Source organism: Leptonychotes weddellii, chromosome 11, assembly GCF_054177405.1.
Source record: "Leptonychotes weddellii isolate Sample4059 chromosome 11, ASM5417740v2, whole genome shotgun sequence".
Classification (NCBI taxonomy): Eukaryota; Metazoa; Chordata; class Mammalia; order Carnivora; family Phocidae; genus Leptonychotes; species Leptonychotes weddellii.
Window position 1 is genome coordinate 65,093,746 of NC_138379.1, and position 11,199 is coordinate 65,104,944.

Below are 11,199 nucleotides of genomic sequence, written 5' to 3' on the forward strand. Positions count from 1 at the left end.
ATAGCAACCACAAATCAAAAACCTGTAATAAATATGTAATAAATAAATAAAAAATAAGAAAGGAATCTAAATATATCAAACCACAGAAAGCCATCAAACCACAGGGAAGGGAGCAAAAAAAGAAGAAAGGAATAAAGAAGAACTACAAAAATAATTGTAAAACAAGTAACAAAATGGTAACAAGTACATACCTATCAATAACAACTTTGAATTTAAATGGATTAAATGCTACCAACAAAAGACATAGACTAATTGAATAGATAAAAAAGCAAGACCCATCTATATGCTGCAGAGACTCACTTCAGACTTAAAGACACCTGCAGATTAAAAATGAGGGGATGAAAAAACATTTATCATGTAAATGCAAGTGACAAGAAAGCCAGGGAAGCAATACTTATATCAAACAAAATAAACTTTAAAACAAAGACTGTAACAAGAGACAAAAGAAGGACACTACATAATGATAAAAAAAAAAAAAACAAGAGGGTATGACAATTGTAAATATTTATGCACCCAACATAGGAGCGCCTAAATATATAAAGCAATTATTAACAGACATAAAGGAAGAAATTGACAGTAATACAATAATTGTAGGGGACTTTAAGACCCTGCTTACATCAATGAATAGATCATCCAGACAGAATATTAACAAGGAAACAATGGCTTTGAATGAAACATTGAAACAAATAGACTTAACAGATCTATTCAGAACACTCCATCTAAAAACAGTGAAATTCATATTCTTTTCAAGTACACATGGAACATTCTCCAGAATAGGTCGCATATTAAGCCAAAAAACAAGTCTCGATAAATTTAAAAAGATCAAACCTATACCATACATCTCTTCTCAGTACACTTTGAAACTAGAAATCAACCACAAGAAAAAATCTGAAAAGACTACAAATACATGGAAGTTAAATAACATGCTACTAAACAGTGAATGGTTTAACCAAGAAATCAAATAAAAAATCAAAAAATACATGGAAAAAAATGAAAATGAAAGCACAGTGGTCCAAAATCTTTGGGACGCAGCAAAAGCAGTTCTAAGAGGAGTTTATAACAATACAGGTGTACCTCAAGAAGGAAAAAAAAAAGCTCAAATAAACAACTTAACATTATACCTAAAGCAGCTAGAAAAAGAACAACAATCAAAACCCAAAACCAGGAGAAGGAAGGAGATAATAAAGATTAGAGAAGAAATAAATGATATAGAAACTAAAAAACAATAGAACAGATCAATGAAACCAGGAGCTTTTTCCTTGATAAGATCAACAAAATTGATAAACCTCTAGCCAGACTCAAAAAAAAGAAAAAGAAAGGAAGAAAGAAAGGAAGGAAGGAAGGAGGGAGGGAGGGAGGGAGGCAAGAAGGAAGGAAGGAAGGAAGGAAGGAAGGAAGGAAGAAAAAGGAAAAAAGAAAAGAAAGAAGAAAGGAAGGAAGGAAGGAAGAAAGGAAGGAAGGAAGGAAGGAAAAGGAAAAAAGAAAGAAAGAAGAAAGAAGAAAGAAAGAAAGAAGGAAAGAGAGAAGGAAGGAAAGAAGGAAAGGGGGGTGGGACTCAAATAAACAAAATCAGAAATTAAAGAGGAGAAATAACAACCAACACCACAGAAATACAAATAATTGTAAGAGAATATTATACAAAATTATATGTCACTTGGACAACCTAGAAGAAATGGATCAATTCCTAGAAATGTATAACCTCCCAAAACTGAATCAAGAAGAAATAGAAAATTTGAACAGACTGGTTACCCACAATGAAATTGAATCAGGAATCAAAAAGTCCCAACAAACAGAAGTCCAGGACCAGACAGCTTCACAGGTGAATTCTACCAAATATTTACAGAAGAATTAATACCTATTCTTTTCAAACTATTCCAAAAAATAGAAGAGGAATGGAAACTTCCAAATTCATTCTATGAGGCCAGCATTACCCTGATACCAAAACCAGACAAAAGCACTACAAAAAAAGAATACAGGCCAATATTTCTGATCAACATAGATGCAAAAATCCTCAACAAATTATAACAAATTGAATCTAACAATACATCAAAAAAATTCACCACAATCAAGTGGGATTTAATCCTAGGACGCAAGGTGGTTCAATATTTGCAAATCAATCAATGTGATACATCACTTCAACAAGAGAAACGATAAAAATATGATCACTTCAATAGAAGCAGAAAAAGCATTTGACAGAGTACAACATGCCTTCATGATAAAAACTCTCAACAAAGTAGGTTTAAAGGGAACATACCTCAACATAATAAAGGCCACATATGAAAAACCCACAGCCAACATCATACTCAATGGTGAAAAACTGAGAGCTTTTCCCCTAAGGTCAGGAGCAAAGACAAGGATGTCCACTCTCACCACTTTTCTGCAACATAGTACTGGAAGTCCTAGCCACAGCATCGGACAAGAGAAAGGAATGAAAAACATCCAAATTGGTGAGGAAGAAGTAAAATTTTCACTATTTTCAGATGATATGATACTATATATAGAAAACCCTAAAGGCTCCACCAAAAAACCACTAAAATTCAGTAAAGTCACAGGATACAAAGTCAATGTACAGAAATCCACTGCATTTCTACACACCAAAAATGAAGCAGCAGAAAGAGAAATTAAGAAAACAATTTCATCTACAATTGCACCAAAAAGAATAAAATACCTAGGAATAAACTTAACCAAGGAGGTAAAAGACCTGTACCCTGAAAACTATAAAGCATTGATGAAAGAAATTGAAGATGACACAAACAAATGGAAAGACATTGCATGCTCATGGATTGAAAGAACAAATATCATTAAAATATCCATATTATCCGAAACAATTTACAGATTTAATGGATTCCCTATCAAAATTCTGTTTTTCACAGAACTAGAACAAATAATACTAAAATTTGTATGGACCATAAAATACCCCAAATAGCCAAAGCAATCTTAAAAAAGAATAAAGCAGGAGGTACCACAATCCCATATTTCAAGATATACCACAAAGCTGTATTAATCAAAACCGTGTGATACTGGCACAAAAACAGACACATAGATCAATGGAACAGAGTGGAGAGTCCAGAAATAAACCTACGCTTTTATGGTCAATTAATCTATGACAAAGGAGGCAACAATATAAAATGGAGAAAAGATAGTCTCTTCAACAAATGGTGTTGGGAAAACTGGAGCGCTATAGGCAAAAGATTGAAATTGTACCACTACTAATACCATATCCAGCAATAAACTCAAAATGGATTAAAGACCTAAATTTGATACCTGAAAACATAAAAATCCTCAAAGAAAACATAGCAATTTCTTTGACATCAGCCATAGAAACATTTTTCTAGCTATGTCTCCTTTGACGAGGAACCAAAACCAAAATTAAATTATTGGGACTACACCAAAGTAAAAAGCTTTTATACAGCAAAGGAAACCATCAGCAAAACAAAAAGGCAAGCTACTGAATGGGAGAAGATATTTGCAAATGACATCTCTGATTAGCAGTTAATGTCCAAAATATATCAAGAACATATACAACTCAACACAAAAAATACAATAAACAATCCAATTTAAAAATGGGAAAAGGCTCTGAATAGACATTTTTCCAAAGAAGACTTACATGCAGCTAGGTAACAGACACATGAAAAGATGCTCAACATCACTAATCATCAGGGAAATGCAAATTAAAACTACAATGAGATACCACTTTACACCTGTCAGAATGGCTAAAATCAAAAATACAAGAAAAACGAGTCTTGGCAAGCATGTAGAGAAAAAGAAACCTTGTGCACCATTGGTAGGAATGCAAATTGGTGCAGCCACTGTGGAAAACAGTATGTAGATTCCTCCAAAAAGTTAAAAACAGAAATAGATGATCCAGTAATTCTAGTACTGTGTATTTACCCAAAGAAAATAAAAACACCAATTGGAGAAGATATATGTACCCCTATGTTTATGGCAGCATTATTCACAATAGCCAAGATAGGGAGGCCACTTGAGTGTCCATCCATAGATGAATGGATAAAGAAGAAATGGTGTTACCATTTCTTCTTTAACCATATATATACACATGTGTGTATATATATGGTGTGTGTGTATATATATATATATATATATATATATATATATATATATATACACACACACACAAGGGAATATTACTCAATCATAAAAAAATGAAATCTTGCCATTTGCAACAACATGGGTGGACCTACAGAGTACAATGCTAAGTGAAATGTCAGTCAGAGAAAGACGTACCATATTATTTCACTCATGTGAAATTTAAGAAACAAATGAACAAACCAAAAAAAGAGACAAACCAAACTATAGACTCTTTTTTTTTTATTTTATAATGTTATGTTAATCACCATACATTACATCATTAGTTTTTGATGTAGTGTTCCATGATTCATTGTTCGCGTATAACACCCAGTGCTCCATGAAATACCTGCCCTCCTTAATACCCATCACCAGGCTAACCCATCCCCCAACCCCCCTCCCCTCTAGAACCCTCAGTTTGTTTCTCAGAGTCCATAGTCTCTCATGGTTCGTCTCCCCCTCCGATTCCCCCCCCCCCGCTTCATTTTTCTCTTCCTACTATCTTCTTCTTTTTTTTAACATATAATGTATTATTTTTTTCAGAGGTACAGGTCTGTGATTCAACAGTCTTACACACTTCACAGCGCTCACCATAGCACATACCCTCCCCAATGTCTATCACCCACCCAGTCTACCACCCATCCCTCCCACCCCCCCACCACTCCAGCAACCCTCAGTTTGTTTCCTGAGATTAAGAATTCCTCATATCAAACTACAGACTCTTCAATTCAAAGATCAAACTGGTGTGTGCTGGAGGGGAGGTCGGTGGGGGGACAGGTGAAATGGGTGAAGAGAATTAAGAGTACACTTTTGTGATGAGTACTGAGAAATGTACAGAATTTTTGAATCATTATAGTGTACATCTGAAACTAATATAACACTGTATGTTAATTATACTTGAATAAAAATAACAAATAATAAAATCTAAGTCATTATCTTAAACAGTGGAAAGGGAATAATAATACTCTACCTCTTGCATTGACTTAAAAATGGAATAAAATAGGGCGCCTGGGTGGCTCAGTCAGTTGGGCGACTGCCTTCGGCTCAGGTCATGATCCTGGAGTCCCGGGATCGAGTCCCGCATCGGGCTCCCTGCTCGGCGGGGAGTCTGCTTCTCCCTCTGACCCTCCTCCCTCTCATGCTCTCTGTCTCTCATTCTCTCTCTCTCAAATAAATAAATAAAATCTTAAAAAAAAATGGAATAAAATATATAAAGCAACTGAACACTGCTTATAATATAAAATACTTTGGTAGGTTGTTAACTTTCTTCATCCAATAAAACAGTAGCATAAACTCCTCCCATGTAGAATCCTATGAATTTTCCTTTCTTTTCTAATATAACAAAGTATCTGGACACCTCTGAGATTTGTGTTCACTTCAGTATCTCAAAGAGTTAGATCCTCATCTTAGAAAATAATTTTTAGTGACTGATACAAGGAAAAGTTCTTTCTCCTTAGTTTTATTTTTGGCTCTTTGCAATCACTTTCTTTTTTTTTTTTTTTTTTTAATATGCAATCACTTTCTCTTAACAAAGGGTTTTTTCCTCAGGTCCTGATATGCTTGACTCTCATTCAAGGTTTTTGCTCTGACCTGATGTAATTTAATTTACTACAGTTCCACTATCAGCATTATTAGACAGGAACATTTCATTTTTTAACATTTATGTAGCCATTTTTAAACTTTTAAATGCTTTCACAATTTTCCTTTAAGTAATGTTTTCCCAGAATAGCCCTTTGTAATAGTTAAGCTATATTTGAAAGAATGGTGGAGAAACTGGAAATGGTCCAAAGAAGAGCAGGGAAAATGATTAAAGGGATAGAAAATAAATTACCTCAGAATAAGTTAGAGTTGGAGTTAAAAAGAGAAAGCAAAGGTAGGATATAAAGGGTCTAATTCTCCAAACCCTCATACAAACCAAAGCTAGTGACATTGGAAAACTGTCATGGAAAAGCCAGCACACTCACTTCTGAACCACAAGCTTGGAGGAAGTCTTCAAGGTCTACCTCTATTTCCAACTCATGATGATTCTAGTCTTTTTCTGATTGTTCACCAAACTTATAATATAAATCAGAAATAGCAAACTGGTTGCATTCTATGAGCTAACTGTGATTAATTGGTGACAGTTGACATTTTGAGGATTATGAGTTCATTTATATAATGAGTTGGGTCTCAAAAGTCTTGGGAATTAACTTCATACCCAAGTGTGGCTCATTGGGAGACTAGGATATATGAAAACCCTGTGATAATTAGTACTTGGGTCATCCAAGGAAAAAGCTATCTTACGTTCCCACTTAAACACCTGTCCTTATTCTGGGAAAAACAACATAGCTAACAACACTCTCCTAGGATCTAGTCCCTAGAATCAGTCCCTATACTGGCGCTCATATCTACCCTCCTATTTGTCACCATGTTCCTTGACCTGGGAAGTTACATCAGATGGTCTTCATGCCTTCTAGCTTTCAGTTGGGTTCACCCAATGGGAAGTACTGGCAGATCAGAGAGCAGAAGGAGAATGAAATCAAGATATTTCCTCCTTAACTCACTCCCTGCCACATAGCCCTCATTAGCTGAGGTTCCGCCAACGCCCATTGTTCCTTTTAGGAGATGCTCCCCATGTAGCTCTCTCTCCACATTGTGGTAACCACTTCTCTTCCTTGGTAACAGCTCCCTCCAATTACTAGGTCTAAGCATTATCCTCTCCCTTGTTGGTTTCTTTAACCATGATTACAACTTTGTAAGTAGTCCCTTTGTTAAACTGTGCTTAAATTGCCCAGTTTGAATGTGCAACGTGTTTTCTTCCAAAATCCTGACTCATACAATACCCCATAAAATTGTACACATATATAATCAATGAATATGGATCTTATGCAAGCTTTTCCTGAGGCTCCACGATTCAGAATTATGTTATATATACCTGCCTGGTGCTGAAATGATTAATAACCTCTAAATAAACAGCACAGTGTTGTCTGGTTTTAAGCTGATGCAAATATCAGCCTTCATTTTATTTTGTATATCTCCAGATTATTCTGTTTATATAGTTGAAACCAACATCAGTACAGTTCTGTGACTTTAGTCTTTCTGAAGCCAGAACAGAAGAAAATGAAAAAGTCACTTTTCCTGGTCCCCCTCCCTCAGAGAGCTCACAATCTAGTAGATGAGATAGAGATATAAATTATCAAACATAAGAAAAGATAAAATGTAACAATAATTCAATATTTATTCATTGACATGTAACAGGCCAAGTGCTAGGTATTGAAAATAAAAATGATGAATAAAAGTGGCCCCTATTCTCAAGATGCTCACAGTCTAATAGGAAATCAGACACATTGAAATTCTTAGTACTGAAAGTGTAATAAGTACTTAAAAGAGATACAACAGCAAACACACACAACTAATTCTTGTCATGAAACATTTGAGAAAGTATTATGAAAGAGATGGCATTTGAGGAAGATGAGGGACCTGCCTAGGTAGAATCAAAGTAAAATGAAATCATATGGGATTAAAAAGTAAACATGTGAGCAGAGCATAATATAGAAATGGGAGAAGCAAAAGTATACACAGGCAGGGCACCTGAATGACTCAGTTAAGTGTCTGCCTCCAACTCAAATTATGATCCCAGGGTCCTGGGATCGAGCCCTTCATTGGGCTCCCTGCTCAGCGGGGAGCCTGCTTCTCCCTCTCCCTCTGCTGCTCCCCCTGCTTGTTCTCTCTCCCCATTAAATAAATAAATAAAATCATTTAAAAAAATCTTTAAAAAAAAAAGTATACACAGGCATTTGGCATCTAGACCCTGGAGGAATAAATTGAATAGATAAAGCTACCACCAAGAATGAATTATTCACTGGCCTACTGTAGCAGTTATAAGAAAAGTAGCAATGACATGTATTTGAATGAAATCAAAATGGGACAACACCAGAAATAGATTGAGTCTTTCCTTCCCTACTACATAATCTGTTTAGTTTCACTGCTACCTGACTTCCCTCCCACCTTGGAAAGAAAGAAACAGTAAAAGAAAACAAGAGGCCAGCAAATGTCCAAGACATGGATGGTCTTGACTTCAATTTAACAAAAATCTTGAGACCCTATTATTTCTGAAACACTACGGTAGGCACCAGGTGAAATACAAAGGAACAAGTTTCCTTTTTGCCCCATCATTTCATAAAACAAAAACAAACAAGAAAACAGTGTTGTGAAATAACTCATTCAAAGTCATTTGCCTAAGTGAAGACAGCCTTAGAAACACCCCACCGGCTAGGATGCTGCAGGTAGCATTGAAAGTGTAGAACATCATCTTGCTTCCCTAATTGCTTTAAAAGTAGCTAAATATTATAAACAATACTTACCCAGAAACTGTACCATTTCATCAATTATACTTATGATAGTGACAGAGACTCCTAAACACTTTGCAAGTTGATGAATGTTCTGAGTGATTTTTTAAATTACTCCACCAGGTTAATTTTTCCTTATAGATATTCTGATCAGCCACAGAAACTCTCAGCCAAGGACTGGCGAGAACAATACAGCATTCACCATTTGCCCTCTGGGTTAGTCAGCGCCCAGCCAAAACACCAACAAATAAATTACCATATCAGATGACTCCACACAGAGAACTTAATGACCGAAATTAATAACAAAGATTTTCCAAGTGCTGAGGTGGGTGAGGCAGCCAAGATCAGCAACTGCAAGGAGCCGCTGACATCCTAGTGGCCACTAGGGCTAGAAGGACAAAGGAAGGTGGTGCGGTTACTGAAACTCCAAAGCTTCGCCACTGGTGGAAGCTGGATTCTGTCTGGAGCTGAGGATTGAGAGGAAAAGGCTGACTAGAGGTAGCTGAAACCACATAGAAAGTATGATCACTGTCAAAGAGGCAGAGAGGGAGTGAGAGAGAGGGAGACCAAGACCTTCCCTTCCTTCCATCATGTGCTTGTCCCTAGAGTAGTGGGTATTACTCTCTACTATAATTGCCTGTTTATTTATCCATCTATACCATTGCTTCCCATTGGAAAGTGGGCCAGGAGCCCAAGAAATATAGTTTGCAGGAGCCCGATCAAAATGGCAGCAAATGGATCTGAGCTCAAACAGACCAATGTCCTGCACACTCTAAAATTTCACCCTTGCCATTAGTAAGATGTCTCAAATCTCCTTGCTCCTCTTTCTCCATTTGTGTGCCTTTTTCCAAGGAAGGGCAAAGTTTGGGTCCGTAGCCACTTATTTGTTAGGAGTCACTGGGTCCCTTAAGAATATAGTACACCTAGAGAAAGGTTACTTGAGGAAAAGCGATGTAATCACTCCCAGGAGAACAAATCAGAGATTGTTTCCTTGACAGTTTAATATTGCAGAATCTCCAAAAAGAATGCTTAATAGCATCATCAAGCTATTTCATGAATATTTGGTCCTAAAAGCAATGGTGATCACTAGTAGATTTGGGACATTAAAAATTGCACCCTCCTTTTTTGTGAGCAATTTCTTTTTTCTTTTTTTTTTTTAAGATTTTATTTATTTATTTGACAGAGAGAGAGCACAAGCAGGAGAAGTGCAAGAGGGAGAAGCAGGCTCCCCACTGAGCAGTGAGCCTGATGTGGGGCTCGATCCCAGGACCCTGGGATCATGACCTGAGCTGAAGGCAGAGGCTTAACCTACTGAGCCACCCAGGCATACCTTTGTGAGCAATTTCTTTCTTTCTTTCTTTCTTTTTTTTTAAGATTTTATTTATTTATTTGACAGAGACAGAGAGAATGAGAGCAGGAACACAAGTAGGGGGAGTGGGAGAGGGAGAAGCAGGCTTCCCGCTAAGCAGGGGAAGCTTCCTGCTAAGCAGGGCTCGATTCCAGGACCCTGGGATCATGACCTGAGCCAAAGGCAGACACTTAAGGACTGAGCCACCCAGGCACCACTATGAGCAATTTCTTAAAACCACCTTTCAGGTACATTTGGACACTCCCTCCCATGAAGCCTAACTGTGTACTGTGATGACACCATAATCCCTAGCATTATCTGAGCACTTTAGAATACCAGGTATTGGACTAAGCACTTCGTGAATCATTTAACGCTCCCGATCACCCCATGAAGTAGATACTAGTAAAACACACCAGTCTAGAGATAAATGAAGTTAGAGGAAGTTAAATAAATTATCCAGGATTACATGGCTTAGCAGACTAATACTCTAACCTGGGATTTAAAGACACTAGAGCCCGGGCCTGCTGGTCTGTGGTGAGCCGCGGACACCGGTCTCTGTTCCACAGGATGGGGTTTGTTAAGGTTGTCAAGAATAAGGCTTACTTCAAGAGATACCAAGTGAAATTTAGAAGAAGACGAGAGGGTAAAACTGATTATTATGCCCGGAAACACTTGGTAATTCAAGATAAAAATAAGTACAACACACCTAAATACAGGATGATAGTTCATGTAACCAACAGAGATATAATTTGTCAGATTGCTTATGCCTGCATAGAAGGAGATATGATAGTTTGTGTGGCTTATGCTCATGAACTCCCAAAGTATGGTGTGAAGGTTGGCCTGACAAATTATGCTGCAGCATATTGTACTGGCCTGCTGCTGGCCTGCAGGCTGCTCAATAGGTTTGGCATGGACAAGATCTATGAAGGCCAAGTGGAAGTGACTGGAGATGAATACAATGTGGAAAGCACTGATGGTCAACCTGGTGCCTTCACCTGCTATTTGGATGCAGGGCTTGCCAGAACTACTACTGGAAATAAAGTTTTTGGGGCCCTCAAGGGAGCAGTGGATGGAGGCTTGTCTATCCCTCACAGTACCAAACGATTCCCTGGTTATGATTCAGAAAGCAAGGAATTCAATGCAGAAATACATCGAAAGCACATCATGGGTCAGAATGTTGCAGATTATATGCATTACCTAATGGAAGAAGACGAAGATGCTTACAAGAAACAATTCTCGGGCACCTGGGTGGCTCAGTTGGTTAAGCGACTGCCTTCAGCTCAGGTCATGATCCTGGAGTCCCGGGATCGAGTCCCGCATCGGGCTCCCTGCTCGGCGGGGAGTCTGCTTCTCCCTCTGGCCCTCCCCCCTCTCATGCTCTGTCTCTCTCATTCTCTCTCTCTCAAATAAATAAATAAAATCTTTAAAAAAAAAAAA

At 37.5% G+C, this 11,199-nt stretch overlaps 1 pseudogene; it reads left to right on the forward strand.

Annotated features, from left to right (window-relative positions):
- Positions 1–10,257: 10,257 nt before the first annotated feature.
- LOC102741024 (large ribosomal subunit protein uL18 pseudogene) overlaps positions 10,258–11,199 on the forward strand; it is a 6,940-nt pseudogene continuing 5,998 nt past the window's right edge.